Source organism: Watersipora subatra, chromosome 10 (genome assembly GCF_963576615.1).
Source record: "Watersipora subatra chromosome 10, tzWatSuba1.1, whole genome shotgun sequence".
NCBI lineage: Eukaryota > Metazoa > Bryozoa > Gymnolaemata > Cheilostomatida > Watersiporidae > Watersipora > Watersipora subatra.
The window spans coordinates 20,872,313-20,888,213 of NC_088717.1; the positions used below are offsets into that span (position 1 = coordinate 20,872,313).

Sequence of the window (15,901 nt, forward strand, 5' to 3'; positions counted from 1 at the left end):
GATCTGTACAGCGTTGGTCTCTCGAGAGCTTCAGTTACCACTGAATCCGCTCTCTGTCCCGACCCTTGCTGTCCAGATCTCTCGGGGTGCTCAGCCCTAGTCGGACCTCCCTTCCGCCCTGGCCTTTCCCGGCCTCCGGGTGGCCTCTCTGGTTCTTCGGTACGTCCATAAACTATTCATCTCTCGCCCTGTCTCTGGATCTGGTTGAGGTACTGCCGCTGCGCTTGTTTGGCCGCCTGCGGCGAGTCACGGGGGCTCGCTTCGCATTCCTCTTCCCTCTCGTCCAGTTCCCATAGACTTTGGTATGGGTTGTAGGCGGGAATCGTCTCTGCCGGGAGTCTCTCGACCGGTGCCGCCGTTCTAGCCGGATGCTGCCAACCCTCCGGGTCAACCCCAGATTCCCTTTGACTTGATTGATTAAGTTGTCTGTGTTTTTCGTGTCCGGGTGCCCTATTGCAGCCAGCAGGTAGACCTACTGCTGCGGGCCGTAGGCGTTTCCCTGGTCCTGCCTATAGGGCGTCCCCTGATTTGCTTGCCTCCGCGGACAACTTCTCCTCCGGTGGCCTTTCTGGTTGCACCCCCAGCATCTCGCCATTTCCTTTTTCTTGGCCCCGCTTTCTGGAATAGGCTGCGGTCGATGGATGTATAACTTTAACTTGGCCACTTCTTTGGCTAGGTCTGTCACCGAGTTCAACAACAGCTCGAGGGTATTCGGGGTGGTCCTAGCCACCACAGCCGGCTCTTCGAAGGCCCGTTCTCCTTCGCCCTGTCCTGTCTCATCCGGCTAGACTGCCCTGACGTCCGACCTGAAGGGTTGGGCTTGGTGAGACGCTATACTAGGTCGAACCTGTAAGTACTCGTTCCCTGCTCTCACGGCTGCCTCTGATGTAGGGGTAGGCACCGCTAGCAGATGTCTCTGTAAATAAACATTACCCAGCGAACCACAGAACGTGTCCATGGCCATCTCTTCTTTCAGGCGATCGGACATTTCCTCAAACGCGATGTCGGTCAGCTTCTCTATTTGGGTGGCGTGCTCAAATAGTGTGGCGTGCTGGTCCTTTTTCAGGCCCTGCAGTTTGACTCTGGCTTCTTTGGGCGTCAGTCCAAACCTGGCCCGGAGGTTGTTAAATACGGCGTGTATGGTCTGCCCGTGTCCACAGTCCTTAGCCTGCCCTCGCAGTCTCTCTCGGATGTGTAGCAGCACAGACCCTGGCCCCCAGTCATTTGCAACGGCTACATCGTTGAACTGCCTGATGAAGGCCTCTACATCGCTATTCCCGTCATATTCTGGGGCTCTGAATGTTTCTCTGGGTGCAGGGGGTTCTTGTGTTCCCTGGTTGACGAGCAGTCTTTCCAAGACACCTGTCAGTCGCTCTAAACCTCCTAGTCCCTCCGTTCGGAGAGCTTCCGGTCTTTCCGCGCTGCGAGTCCGTCTGGTCATACCTGCGTCGTCTTTAGTCCCTGTTAGTTGTCCTGTTGTGGGTTCGGCACATCCCACTGCTGCCACCAGTGTAAAGGATCTGACTCCGGTAGCTGAGTCAGCTTTACTTCCTAACAAGGGAGTCGCAACCTGGGCTACTGGCCGGCCTTGTTCGAGGCCTGATTGACCTGCCCGTGGCGGTCAAGTCAGTCCAAGACAAGAACCTAGTAGTCAGGCCTGCTCCGAAACCAAACCCCCAGCCTGCCTCTGGATCTCTATCTCAGGCTAGTCTGGATCCGCTAATGGCTGGTCTTAGGACTGGATCTCTTGTGCCATGGCACACCCGATCGAGTCTAGACAAAGCCGTGGATCACCTCCTAGCCTTCTTAGAGTCACCCTGGCAGTTCCGTCTGATGGTTGCAATGAGCCTGCTTGTACAATCGGTGAGCCAACCAGGCAGGCGTCAATAGAATCAGTTCGTACGAGTATATAGCAGTTTATTAACGATATCTTCAGCACAAGTGTTCACAAGTATGAGTGGGTATCAAGCACACCTTGCCTATTTACTGCGCTGGCTTATATAGCCAGCGCCTATAGTCTAGCTCCGCCTACTGATCTGTTTATAGCACAAAGGATATGCAAGATATAACAGGATTAGTACAAGATAAACGTATGGTTATATAACAAAAAGGGCAGTTCAGGAATGTGGTTATATAATAAAAAGGCAGTTCAAGTATGCGATTATATGACATAAAGGAAGTTTGAGAGGTTCGGGTAAGTGCTAGTGCGGATATATATATAAGTGCAGTAAATGATATACATGTATGTCCCGGTCCTCCACAATACTAAATTATATTTACATGAAAAAAAAACATTCTTTTTTATTACCTTTTTATTAAATAATTTTTTATTGTAATCATAGCTGAATAGATTATATTTAGCCATTACTTGCTAATTATTTCACTTTTACATTTTAAACACATACAGTTTTACTTTTCTTCATAATTTATTTTGACAAAAAACTTCTTTTATTGTGTAATATGAAGTTTAAAAGTTGAACGTAGTCCTTTGAAAAAATCTTGAAAATCTTTACAGTTGTTTTCTTATGTCTCTTCATTCAATCGAACTGCTTAAACAATTTAACATTCTAACTTCTTTCAAGATATGAAATTTAAAAGTTGTAGTTGTTTGAAAAAGCTTAAAAACTTTTACAGTTGTTTTCTTTTTCCTCTTCATTCATTTCAACTGCTTAAAAATATTTTCTCACGATATGAAGTTTAAAAGTTAATATGGTAAAGGTTGCATACTTAGTTATACTACCCGGCGTTGCCCAAGTAATAAAAAGTATTTGGACAGAAAATTTATCTTTATTTAACATACCGAATACAACATTTACCATTTTAACTTTTAAACTTCATATCATGAGAAAATATTTATAAGCAGTTCAAATGAATTAAGAAAAAAAACAACTGTAAAGGGTTTCAAGCTTTTTCATACATCTACAACTTTTAAATTTCATATAATGAAAGAAGTGTTTTGTTGAAATGAATAGGAAGAAACATAAAACTGTAAATGTGTTTAAATGTAAATGTGAAATAATTAGCAAATATTGGCTAAATATAAATTGTTTAGCTATGATTACAATATAAAACTATTTAATAAATGAGGTAATTAAAAGGTCTATTTTATTTTTATATAATTATAATTTAGTATAATTAAGTATAATTTATTTTTATTTAACATATAACAAAATTTGCCACTCTAACAATCAAACTACATATCATAAAAAAAGTGTTTTGTGTAATTAAAATAAATTAAGGGAGAAAATAAAAACAACTGTAAAGGTTTTAAACTTTTTCAAACAACTGTAACTTTCAAACTTCATATCACGACGAAAAGGTTTTGTGCAGGACAACTAAACTAAAAACAAATAAAACGACTGTAAAGTTTTCAAACCACTGTAAATTAAATTTCATTAACTTTCAGCGACTTGTAAAAAAGTTGTTCGAAAACCGAGTTTTATTTTCTCATATGAAGTTTAAACGTTAGAACGGTAAATGTTGAATACGGTATGTTATATAAAAATAGATTTTCTGTCCAAAGACTTTTTTATTAATCGGGCAACGCCGGGTAGTACAGCTAGTCATAGCATATTTATATATTCCTTAGATTTGACTGAACACTTGCAGTAAAGGCTTATATAATATGACTTACGTTGCAGGTAGTACTGTGACTTCACACCAACACAACTTAAGTGACTCCAATAAGTTGAGCTGGCTGACTACTTCTGGTAGACCATGAGAGAAAGGGTTTAATGATAGATCTAGCACTTTCAGCCTAGTTAGAGCCTTTAACCTGCAAGGCATATAATCCCATGATACCTTTATACAAAACAGATCAAGGATTTGTCTCCTCTGGTTTGCTGTCTGTGTGATGGACTGTTGAAATGCTGACAACTACACATTCTAATCACTCAGCATGCAATACATTATTACATTATATGAACATTTATTGTGAGAAATGGATAAGTTTTGCTGATTTCATAGTTTTAGTCTCTAGTAAGAGCCTCTAACCTGCAAATTATATAATCCCATGACATATTCATGTTAAATATCCATTTTCCCACTTGTACACTCTAAATTATGTATTAATTATTACAGTGCACCCACGAGTTACGATGCTCATGTTATAAAATAGTTCTAAAATATCCACAGTAGATATTGTATACGGCATATACAATATATACTGTATACAATATATAATGGCAGCTTCAATATATGTTCAACCTGACAGCTGTCTAGTTGGTGTATTTCCTGTCAGCATATACAGTAGACGCTCCTATAACGTAAGCCACCTATAATGTAAAATGCACATATTGTAAATAATATATTTAAAGTTTTTGCTTCGTAAAAATCAGCAAATTGTCAGGTCGGTGCAAGTTCTCAAAGTTGATTTTAATAATGAGAACATTGTAGTTAGACTGCAAAATATAGCTTTATCTGTCAGCTCAGTTAAGAGAAAACTGATGTACATATGGCGCTATCTCCATTATACATGCATTTACAAGTTCCGTGACAGCCTAGTTTGGCATAATAGACTGACATAATACAGAGGCTAAGTAGCTATACAATTATTCAAATTCACTGTGTGTTCTGAGTGTGTGTTTTAAGTGTGTTCACGGTAATCCATTGCAAGGTCTGGCTTATCGTGGAGTTGGCTGCTCATGAAACTTATAGCCCAATACAAAATGTTTCCTCATCACAGAGCAATGGCTCCACCATTTAAAACAGGTGCAACTACTAATTTAAGTGCTGAATTCACTTGTTACCACTATGAGCATCTGACTTAGACAAGCTAACATTAAACCATTGCAAGTAATTATTGCTATTACAAGGGGTCTGTAGCTGACAATAAAGTTCCTGCCAGTTTCTGGCAGCACTACATGTCTAAAATTACACAGTGATTTGGCAGAGCAGTTAACAACTTTAAACATATAATACTCCATGTGCAATGAATGAGTCAGGTAACATACAGAGTTCCTGCAATAACTGCCAGTAATCAGGGCTGGTTGAAATTATTTGTGCCCGATAATTGACCCATGAGGTGACAACTACTGGTGATTGTAACAATCTAAGTATAGCAAAAAATAAACAAATAAAAAAGAGACCAGTTTGGCCATGGATGGAAATCAAACAGAACTTTTTATCAGAGTCCTTGAGAAAGTTGCTATGAATGGTTTTCTGTAGCCAAGCAGACTATTTATAATATATCTGTACAAAAAGAATATGATTATTAGTCAGTTAAAACATCCATGGACAACTCCAAATAACTTTTATTTACATAAATAGGTAGTACAGTGATAACAATCAAAGTACTTTAAACCATCTAATATTTCTGTAGTAGCATCTATATTCTATCTTCTTCTATATACATAAAATTAATGTGAAAGTATGTCTGACCCTCCAGCTATAGGTCTCAAAATTTGGATATTAAAGTTCTGCTTCCTGATGGCTTCGAACTCTCTACGAATGCAACATCAAAGTTCATTTGCATACGCTCTACCACCGAGCAACCAAGACTTAGTGATTAGTGGGACTATCATATACTACATAATCCATGTGCGTGTTAATTATTTTAACCTTAGGTTTATCACCAAATATTTTAAGATTTGGTCGACTCGGAGCTCGAACATAAATTCGGCTCTCGACCAAACTGGAGCATAAGCATTGCAATTAACAAAGCTCCAGAAACGCATGGAAACATTCGCTAACAAATAGAGAAGCATTTTACGATGCAAAAATCCTTTGCAAAAAGGGAAGAACCATCTGGGACGACGTCTCCCCTACCAAAGAAATTTGCTAGGAAGATAACCCCTCCAGTCGAGTTACCCTAAATTTTTTGGAGAAGAATTATCCTTTAAAAATGTGAAGTAAACGTGCCATTGCTGTTTATATTTTCTTTTTCCTAAGATTTTTGATGTAACTGATCAGTTGCATTTTTTGCTGTTTCATTACAAACTTTTGCATTTTAGTATTGTATCTTAACCTTTAATGTTTTTGATGTTTTAAGAGCCAAACGTACAAAACTTTTACTTTTGTTTTCTATTTCCATCATCATAGAACATCTTTTATTAGAATTAAACACGCTCTAAATCCACCCCTTTCTATTTATAGCAAAGGTGTCCATACTTTTTAAAAAGGGTGCCAGAATTGTTGTGTTTGAAATTTAGGGGACCAACCTTGGCGGACATTTTTTACATTTAACAGCAATTAATTTAGATGAATTTTACCGAGACAATCTGTGTTTCATATTTGCTTTTTCAATTTAATTTCAGCTATCTGAGGAATCTGTTTTGGCTTGTTTGAAATATGCATATGAAAATTGCATTGACATTATAATTGAAATTTCATAATCATTTAACTTCACTTTTTTAACACTAAATTTTTTGTAACAGTTGAACAGAAGAAATTGTACTTTTGTGTACAAATTGCATTCGAAACATAAAGAAATATCTCATCATGGCAGTTTAATATTTATAGAATTTTTAAACACAATTACAGAAAAAAAACTGTTAATAAATAAAACAACTGTAAAGTTTTCAAACCACTGTAAATTAAATTTCATAACTTTCAGCGACTTGTAAGAAAGTTGTTCGAAAACTTAGTTCCATTTTCTCATGATATGAAGTTTAAAAGTTAGAATGGTAAATGTTGTATACAGTATGTTATATAAAAATAAAGTTTCTGTTCAAAAACTTTGTTATTACTCGGGCAACGCCGGGTAGTACAGGTAGTCATAGCATATTTATATATTCCATAGATTTGACTGAGAGCTTGCAGTAAAGGCTCATATAATATGACTTACGTTGCAGGTAGTCCTGAGAGTTCACAGAAATACAAGTTAAGTGACTCCAATAAGTTGAGCTGGCTGACTATTTCTGGTAGACCATCAGAGAAAGGGTTATTTGATAGATTCAGTTCTTTCAGCCTAGTAAGAGCCTTTAACCTGCAAAGCATATAATCCCATGATACCTTTATACAAAACAAATCAAGGATTTGTCTCCCCTGGTTTGCTGTCTGTGTGATGGACTGGTGAAATGCTGACAACTACACATTCTAATCACTCAGCATGCAATACATTATATGAACATTTATTGTGAGAAATTGAAAGGTTTTGCTGTTTTGATAGTTTTAGTTTCTAGTAAGAGCCTTTAACCTGCAAATCATATAATCCCATGACATCTTCATGTTAAACCTTGATTTCTAAGTTTATAATATCTGCTCACTAATCTATATATAAATCTCAAAGTTTGTCATCTTGATTTCATTATATGTCATTCCCAGTCTGTGCAGCCATAGCTATTAATAACTTGGAATGAAAATTTCACTTCATGCTGGATTTGAACTGGCGAGGATTGCAACTACTAGTTTGTAAATACGCACATCTAAACACAAAGCTACACAGTTCTTACCATTTAGTTGCTCTTACTTTATACTGTAAACCCATTTCCCACTTGTACACCCTAAATTATGTATTGATTATTACAGTGCCCCACGAGTTACGATGCACATGTTATAAAATAGTTCTACAATATCCACAGTAGATATTGTATGCGGCATATGCAATATATACTGTATACAATATATAATGACAGCTTCAATATAATTATGTTCAATCTGACAGCCGTCTAGTTGGTGTCTTTCCTGCTAGCATATACATGTACAATAGACGCTCTTATAAAGCAAGCCACCTATAATGTAAAGTCCACATATTGTAAACTAGAAATTCCACTGTCATACAGCCCACGACCAAAGAGATGGCCAGAGATATTGGCAAAAAAATAAAAGGTACTAATGGTTGAGAAATGGAATATTAGCAATCAAATGGCTCTGCAGTGCAATAGGATAACTGCAATGGTAGCTGTAATGTACTGGGTGTGGGTGTTATTATATACAACAATAAGCAATAATGAATGGAAAATATGTTTATATTTTCCCCCTGCAACAGGAGAAATGCAATATTGGCCAATATTAGAAGTAAAATGCACTGATATTCTTAGAATAATCAATTTTATTAATATAGTAATAATAGAAAACCAATACACAATTTTGTTTACATTTCAAAACGTCATAGGTAGCAATATCGAGAAGTTGTGGTATTTATATAGGTTTTTAGAAAATTTATTTAAAAAGTGTTTGGTCATGACAAACAACAACAATGAAAGGAAAATATTACACATTTATATTTCTCCCTTGCAATAGGAGAAATGCAATGTTGGCCAATATTATAAGTAAAATGCACTGATATTATTAAAATAACCAATATTGTTAATATAGTAATACAGCAATAATAGAAAACCTATGAGCGTTAATGCGTCTCGAAGATTTCTGCAAACTGCAGCAAAATAAAAGCTGTTATAAAAGTGTTATAAAGCTGTAGGCCCAATTTACTGTAATGTATGTAATTCAACAACAATAAAGAAATATGTTTATTATAACTCTGAAATGCAAAATTAGAAGTAAAATGGCAAGCTACTGTGTACTATACACAGTTTGAAAGTTGGATGCGTTGAATGTAGAAGGGTTTTGATAAGCGATCTTTAACAGAAAGCGGGTAGGAGCATTCACTCGCATAAAAATGTAGCAAAATAAAAAATGTTCTCGTCATGAAGGGGCGTTGTAGTTCGGCCTTAGCTTGTACGTAAGTTGTAAAGAGTTTCGGCTAACGTTTTAAATAATGAAACCTTCGGTGATTGGACAAAAAACATAGGCTGATAAACGGTGTACCACAATTTCGTACCTGTAAATCGGTCTACGCCTCAAACGGTCTACGTTTATTACAAAAACCTTCGAATAAATTCGATTACAAATAAACAGCACCATAGACTGGTAAAATGAACACGGTTTTCTCGTGAAATACGCACTACTAAATAGTTCTACAATCGGTCGCACGGCTTTATTGGCGTTTCAATTTTCGGTCTTAACTTTTATTAAACCGAGCTTTTCAAGCTTTTTGGGGCAATTTTCGTTCAAATAAATCTGTCTATTTGTGTATAATCCGATCAGATGGGTAAGTTTAAAGATAATACCGATGATCTACAAAGAATTGGTAACATATTTAAATAGGTTTAAATGTGTTCTGTATCGTTATGATACTTTAACGACTTTACATTCCGATGCTTAAATTTCTTGATGAAATTTCTAGCCAAGGGTTCGTCTCATTGTTGATGAATAATTTTCGTAAGTTGTGTGCACATGCATTTATCATAAAAACTCCCACACATCGCTCCGCTCGTTTGCTCGTGGGATCATTTATGAAAAGTTTGTGCTTTGTAAAAACAATGATATACAGCCCCCCAGGGCTGTATATCCCCTACAGGGCTGTATATCATTGGTAAAAATCAGCAAATTGTCAGGTGGGCGCAAGTTCTCAAAGTTGATTTTAATAACGAGAACATTGTAGTTAGCCTGCAAAATATAGCTTTATTATCGGCACAGTTAAGAGAAACCCGATGTACATATAGCGCTATTTCCATTATATGTACAAGTTCCGTGACAGTCTAGTTTGGCATGATAGACCGACATAATACAAAGGCTAAGCAGGTGTGTGATTATTCAAATTTACTGTGTGTTCTAAATGTGTGTTTTAAGTGTGTGCTTTTGTGTTTTTTAAGTGTGTTCACGGTAATCCCTTGCAAGGTCTGGCTTATCGTGGAGTTGGCTGCTCATGAAATTTATAGCCCAAGACAAAATATTTCCTCATCACAGAGCAATGGTTCCACCATTTAAAACAGGCGCAACCACTGATTTAGGTGTTGACTTCACTTTTTACTACTATGAACAGCTGACTTGGACAAGCTAACATCTAACCATTACAAGTAGTTATTGTTAATACTAGAGGACTGTAGCTGACAACAAAGTTGCTGCCAGTTTCTGGCAACGCTACATGTATAAAATTACACAGTGATTTGGCAGAGCAGTTAACAACTTTAAGCATATAGTATTCCATGTGCATGAATGAGTCGGGTACCATCTAGAGTACCTGCAATAACTGCCAGTAATCAGGGCTGGTTGAAATTATTTGTGCCCAATAATTGACCCATGAGGTGACAACTTCTGGTGATTGTAGCTTTTCCTATGAATGGTTTTCTGTAGCCAATCAGATTGTTTATAATGTATCTGTACAAAAATAATAGGATTATTAATAGCCAGTTAAAAGCCCCATAGACAACTCCAAATAACGTTCATTTACATAACTAGGTAGTACAGTGATAACAATCAAAGTATTTTAAACCATCTAATATTTCTGTTGTAGCATCTATATTCTATCTTCTTCTATATACATAACATTAATGTGAAAGTATGTCTGACCCTCCAGCTATAGATCTTAAAATCTGGATATTAAAGTTCTGTTTCCTGATGGCTTTGAACTTTCTACGAATGGATCATCAAAGTTCATTTGCCTACGCTCTACCACCAAGCTACCAAGACTTAGTGATTAGTGGCACTATCATATACCACACCATTGAACTTAAAACCCCTGGAATGGCAAGAGGTCATTCGCGAGTACGGAAATCCGGTCGACGCCATTATCAGTTAATGTTCAAGTTAATTTCATTGCGTTCGATGTGAGAAAGAAATCTAATTTCAGATTTAACAGCTATGGAAGGTCACGAATACACCGCTCAATCAAAGGAACAGACTACTGAGATTGCTACTAATAATTTATGTACGAGAGATAAGGGTGTAGGTGCACAGTGCTATTGCTATTCCATGAACTGCAAAAACCGCAAGAATGGACTTTTAAAGGGAAAGGCATGACATTTCACAAGTGAGTCACTTCTACTACTAGTTCTGTTACTATTGCTCAAGTCTACGACTACTAATAGTTGTGCTACTACTAGTTAGTACTGCCACTAGTTAGTTCTACTACACTAGTCACTGGGTGAGTGAGAGTCGATCAGTGTCACTACTGAGTGTACGAGTTTGACTGTATTTTGTTGGTGACTAGATAAATTTATAAGCTAGTGAGTGAAATGTTCTTCCTTCAGAACGAAGGTTTTTTATTATTTAAATTTTGAATTTTTTTATATTAATATTTTGGAACTACAAACCATTAGGTTATTTCTAAATATTTATATTTGAAGGAAGTGTTTGTCGTGCTTATAATATTATTTATTGTTGTACCTGGATCTAGCTAGCAGTAAGGAGATAAGAGTAATAATACTATTGTTATTACTACTGTTGCTAACTAACTACTACAGTTTCATTTTAATTTTTAGATTTCCAAACAAAGCAACTGAGAACTCTCGTTATTTACAATGGTATCGCAACCGCAGAAGGGTGAATAAGCCTGATCCTTGAGCACTTATCTGCAACGAACATTTCAATGATTCATGTTTTAACAGCAGGTTAAAACGTTCGACTGAAGCCATTTAAAGGTAATATTTTTCAATGTTGAATGATACTTTTCAATGATTAAATTTAAAACCATATTGTCAAGCACAGTGCTGCAAGGTTGCTCAACTTAAAGTAGCTATTATCTAAAAAAAATTTAGAAACCTCAAACAGCACCCAAAACAGTGACAGCTGCCACAGCAAGTGCCTATGAATATGTTTGCAGCTTAGCAGTTGTGTGATCTGTTCTCTGTGATTCTTCATCTTCGTTTCTGGGATTTAATGTCCAACGCATAAATTATGCTGTCCTTTTTATCAAATGTTAACTGTGTAAATGTTTTTTTCATTTCTTAGTTGTTGTAATAAAACTACATAATACTCCGGCAAATCATAAATTCCAAATTGATAGCAATAACTTGCAATTTAGAACACAAAACATCTTTTTGGAACAAAAAAAATTAAAAAAAATCGATTTGAATAAAAAAAAAATCAAATAAAACAATAGAAATCGATTTTTTTGATTTAAAAAAAATTTTTTAATCATTGATTTTTAACAACCCTGCCTACAACACAACAGGGTAAGACATGGTGAATCTTTTCATATCAAATAACGGTAATGTGAATTTTGTTGCAAGTCAACCATTAAGCTTTATGCCTAAGATGGGTGTGAATGACTTCCAGTGAAAATTGCTACATTTTCATTTTACATAGCGATATGGTAGCATTTTGAGCTGTTTTATTTTCATTTATTTTATTACTTGTATGGTTGTTTATTAAGGGTACTATGTTTATGTGAATAAGACATTCATTTTTTGTTGATTTTATGTAATTGTTATAATAGATGCTTTTGTTTAGGGGGTTGGAATAATAATCCTACTGTTACTCAGTTTAAGGCTACCTTCGCAGACTTATCATCAACTGTGGTGCAGAATCAGATGCTAGTAAGACAGGTAATGTTACTGCTCAAAACGAGATTCTCATCATACAGGCTACTCCAGAAGTTGATCAGTTTGTGGAACTCAATGATTTCAGATGTCAAATTTCTGTTATAGGTAACAGTATAGTCTATATAGCTGGCTACATTGTGCAAAAGCTAACTAAAGTGCTGTCGTGACATTGGCCGTCAGTTGCTGGTTACCACTAAGTCAAATATCCAGTACTGACATCTCTATACTCTACTCAAGCTACAAAACAATGGAGGATTGGTGCGTCCATCAGACGATGTCATCAGGATCCTGCTAGTTGCAGATCAATACTTTCGTATTCATACAAAGCCAGATCCACTCCATTGTGTGGTGTATTTTATCAGTAGTGTAAGGTCTAGTGATGTGTTATGCTTTGGGAAACACCTTACGGATACGGCAGATGGCATATCCAACCACTGCGTCATTGATGAAAAACTTTATTCAGTCGTTTTATGATCTCCGACAGCATCATTATGCTAAAATCCTGCACTCAAACTGCAAGGTTCATCTTTGTGGCATACAATACTAAAGTAGTACTTTTTAAAGGCCAGTAACAATATAATCACTATAACATTCATCTGCAGCTGTTGTTGTGCTGTTATTCCTAATCTAATTTAGTTCTAAGAAACTGATGCACATTTGCTCAATATCCACTTCTATACAAATCTCCTTTTACACAGTTTCTGTAACGTGTATGTATAAGTTTAATCATCTGATTACACTAATTCCTGCATTTCCTTGTTTGCATTATTTTGATTATTCTCTATTACAACGGTTTTTAATTTCCGTTCAGTTGTTGCAGTAGTTCATTCCATCTTTTACAGATACTGTATTATACATATCATACATTCATAAGCTATTATCACTTAAATCTTGAAAACAGTTTCTGTTTTGGCAGCATACCTATGTGTTGTTTTTATCAAAATACTTCATGTGCTAAGTTTTTCCATATGCATTTATGCATATGTAATATAAATTTTAATATAATGGAACAGTTGTTATTTGCCTGAATATATCATTTGCTGGGTTTATGCATTTGTAATACAACAGTTTGTATGAGTAACATATGTGGTCCACGAAAATCTATTATACATCTACTTATCATTTGATATATCCTACTCCATATGTTATAAATAGGTTTTCTTCTATCAGGCACACTAAACGTTGTGTAGGAGTAGCTTTCATGAACACCCAGCTGGAAAATAACTATTCAACATGTACATTTCTGTCATTTTTCACCGTTTGTTTACAAACGGAACTAGCATTCGATTAGCTCTCCAATATGGCGCATACGTTTACGCATTATTATAAACGTAAAAGTCACGTGATTGCCATTCCAGGGGTTTTAAGTTCAATGTACCACACAATCCGTGCCCGTGCTAATTATTTTAACCTTAGGCTTTTCACCAAATATTTTAAGATTTGGTCAACTCGGAGCTCGAACATAAATTCGGCTCTTGACCAAACTGGAGCATAAGCATTGCAATTAACAAAGCTCCGGAAACGCATGGAAACATTCGCTAACAAATAGAGAAGCATTTTATGATGCAAAAATCCTTTACAAAAAGGGAGGAACCATCTGGGACGACGTCTCCCCTACCGAAGAAGTTTGCTAGGAAGATAAGCCCTCCAGTCGAGTTACCCTAAATTTTTTGGAGAAGGATTATCCTTTAAAAATGTGAAGTAAACATGCTATTGCTGTTTATATTTTCTTTTTCCTAAGATTTTTGATGTAACTGATCAGTTGCATTTTTTGCTGTTTCATTATAAACTTTTGCATTTTAGTATTGTATTTTAACCTTTAATGTTTTTGATGTTTTAAGAGCCAAACGTACAAAACTTTTACTTTTGTTTTCTATTTCCATCATCATAAATAGAACACCTTTTATTAAAATTAAACACGCTCTAAATCTACCCATTTCTATTTATAGCAGGGGTGTCTAAACCTTTTTCTAAGGGGGCCAGAAATGTTGTGTTTGAAATTTAGGGGACCAACCTTGGCGGACATTTTTTAAATTTAACAGCAATTAATTTAGATAAATTTTACCAAGACAATCTGTGTTTCATATTTGCTTTTTCATTTTAATTTCAGCTATCCGCGGCAACTATTTTGGTTCGTTTGAAAAATGCATAACAAAATGGCATTGAAATTATAATAGAAATTTAATGATCACTTAACTTCACTTATTTAACACTAAAGTTTTTGTAACAGTTCAACAGAAGTAATTGTACTTTTGCGTACAAATTACATTTGAAACATAAAAAATATCTCAACATGGCAGTTTAATATTTATAGAACTTTTAAACACAAATACAAAAGAATGAACAAGTACTAGGCATATCAACAAGTGCAGGGCTCAGTTAAAATTGGACAGCAATTATAACATTGATTAGATTTTAAATGTTTAACACGCAGGTAACAGCACTTCTGCCCAATTTATTAACCTTTTGAACCCTGGTCATTTTTGTCAGTGTGTGTCAGTAAACCTAAGCAAACTGTCCAACAATCTGAAGTTTTTAAACTTTTATCAATTATAACTAAACATGCTCATAATAGGGGTTCCTCCCATGTTTTGTGACGATTCTGACGACCCGACGACAGGGATATTTAAAAATTGACAGACGAGACGACCACTTGTCAATGAGGTGAGGAGGTGACGATGATTGTGTAAGTAGCATTACTAAAGGTACGGCTACACGTAACGAATTATTCGTTAGTTCTGAGTTCTGGCCGAAATCACGAAAAACGCAGAATTAATTATTCGGTCGAAATTCACAGAATTATTTGAGCTGTGCATGCCCACCGAGTTCGTCGACGAAACGCTTTTAACAGATTAAACAAATTATTAGTGAGCACGATTCTAGCAGCTTAAGCAATTAGTATAGTCCAAGACATGTATCGCGACACACAATAAAAGTACGAAAGCAATTCAACATAGAACACACGATGTAACTGTTTAAGTTGCGCTATTGTTGGTTAGCGAGCACGACTCTAGCAAATTTTAAGATATATGTAGTCCGAGAACATAATGCCACACGCTAGAAAAATATTACAGAAATTCACCATAGTAAATACTATGCAACCGACTTGATTGCGCTAAAGATGGCAACATTTTCTACAAAACTTTTGCTGCTAAAAAGGAAATATATAATTAAAAAATAAACAATTTATAGCTATAGCGTCCAAACAATAAATACATACAATAACGCAATCTAAGCAGTTGTATCGTGTGTACTATGTTGATTTGCACTTATACTTTTATTGTGTGTCATTATACGTCTCTTGGACTATACTAATTGCAAAAGCTGCTGGAATCGTGCTCGCTAGCACGATTCCAGCAGCGCAGAATAATTCTGTGTGTTTCAATCATTTCGTGATTTTGGTTAGAACCAACAAAAAATTTGTTACGTGTAGCCGTACCTTTACTAACTTATTATTTGTCCATAAATCAACACGTTCAACCGAAACTTTACTAGTTTGTGTTTGAAGCATCTGGCCCAGCATTTATAGACTGCCATATAATTAAAGTAAACAGCAATGAAATGCCACGACATTTACAGCAAATCCGTTTTCAAGTCTGTGACTGACAGTGATTATGAAAGACAATCTCGGTCTATTT

The 15,901-nt window shown here is 36.1% G+C and overlaps 1 long non-coding RNA gene across 1 annotated transcript; it reads left to right on the forward strand.

Annotated features, from left to right (window-relative positions):
* Window positions 1-10,521: 10,521 nt before the first annotated feature.
* Window positions 10,522-13,268, forward strand: LOC137406341 (uncharacterized). Its single transcript, XR_010979855.1, has 3 exons — window positions 10,522-10,750; window positions 11,202-11,360; window positions 12,369-13,268. It is a non-coding gene; the product is annotated as an uncharacterized lncRNA (long non-coding RNA).
* The last annotated feature ends 2,633 nt before the right edge of the window (window positions 13,269-15,901 follow it).